Source organism: Bacillus rossius, unplaced genomic scaffold (genome assembly GCF_032445375.1).
Source record: "Bacillus rossius redtenbacheri isolate Brsri unplaced genomic scaffold, Brsri_v3 Brsri_v3_scf35, whole genome shotgun sequence".
NCBI classification, from domain to species: domain Eukaryota; kingdom Metazoa; phylum Arthropoda; class Insecta; order Phasmatodea; family Bacillidae; genus Bacillus; species Bacillus rossius.
Genome location: NW_026962535.1, coordinates 96,393 through 97,500, shown reverse-complemented (window position 1 = coordinate 97,500; position 1,108 = coordinate 96,393). Strand labels below are relative to the sequence as shown.

Genomic DNA, 1,108 nt, shown 5'->3' with positions numbered 1-1,108 from the left:
GTGTGTGTGAGAGTGTATTTTGAAGAGGGCTTTGGTGGTTGGGATGGTGAGGGTGGTGGGTGTTGTGTGTGGGGAGGGGGGGGGGAAGTAAAAGAGTGTTCATTACACGATTTCTCCTGTTGTTTGTAACAATCACACCTGGTATAGCTATTTCGAGTGGCAAATACAAACTGCAAAAAAAAAACATCTATATCATTGCCAACGGCCATATCACGATGAACACACCGGTTCTCGTCCGATCACCGAAGTTAAGCATCGTCGAGCGTGGTTAGTACTTAGATGGGTGACCGCTTGGGAACACCACGTGCCGTTGGCACTACTATTTTGCACCCTACAGAAAAAAAATTTTTTTTAAAAATTTCAATTTTAAATTTTTTTTCCCCCACAATCACCACATTTCCCCCCCCCCCCCCTAACACACACACACACTCACTCTCTCTCAATCAATCAATCAATCAATCAATCAATCAATCAATCAATCAATCACTCACTCACTCACTCACTCACTCACCCACCCAGTAGCTGTGAATCTTTGCATGTGTATACCTCATACAAAATTCAAAGTGAAAAAATAAATATATAAGTGTATATGTATGTATGTATGTATGTATGTATGTATGTATATATGTATATATATATATATATATATATATATATATATATATATAAACACACACACACACACCTATTTTGAAGTTTCTCTGTTTCAGTGGGCAGTTATGTATAATAATGAGAGATTCAAAAAGACGTTGATAACAATGTCATCAATGCCTGTTTAGTGTGCTCATTTGTTGGATGGTCGGCAGCAATACTAGAGGTGGTACAGCTGTAACCTGTAAAATTGTACCTGCAATGTGTTGTGTATGGAAAAAAATAAAAATTATATCATCTAAATTTTTGTTATCCAACAATAACCTTCCCATCAATGCATGATGTCACAGTAGCCATAGCTCTACTCTTTCTGCCATATAACATTGGGGGAAAAAAAAAAAAAAAGGAGCTATTAGAATAATAACAAAAGATAAAAAATCATCTAACTGCAGACCAAAATTCAAAAAACTTAAAGTCCTGACTGCCATAAATGAATACGTTCTAGAAACTTTTTATT

At 36.3% G+C, this 1,108-nt stretch overlaps 1 non-coding gene across 1 annotated transcript; it reads left to right on the top strand.

Moving 5' to 3' along the window:
* The first annotated feature begins 197 nt into the window (after positions 1 to 197).
* LOC134544238 (5S ribosomal RNA) lies at positions 198 to 316 on the top strand. The gene has a single exon (XR_010077628.1). It is a non-coding gene; the product is annotated as a 5S ribosomal RNA (ribosomal RNA).
* Positions 317 to 1,108: the final 792 nt, after the last annotated feature.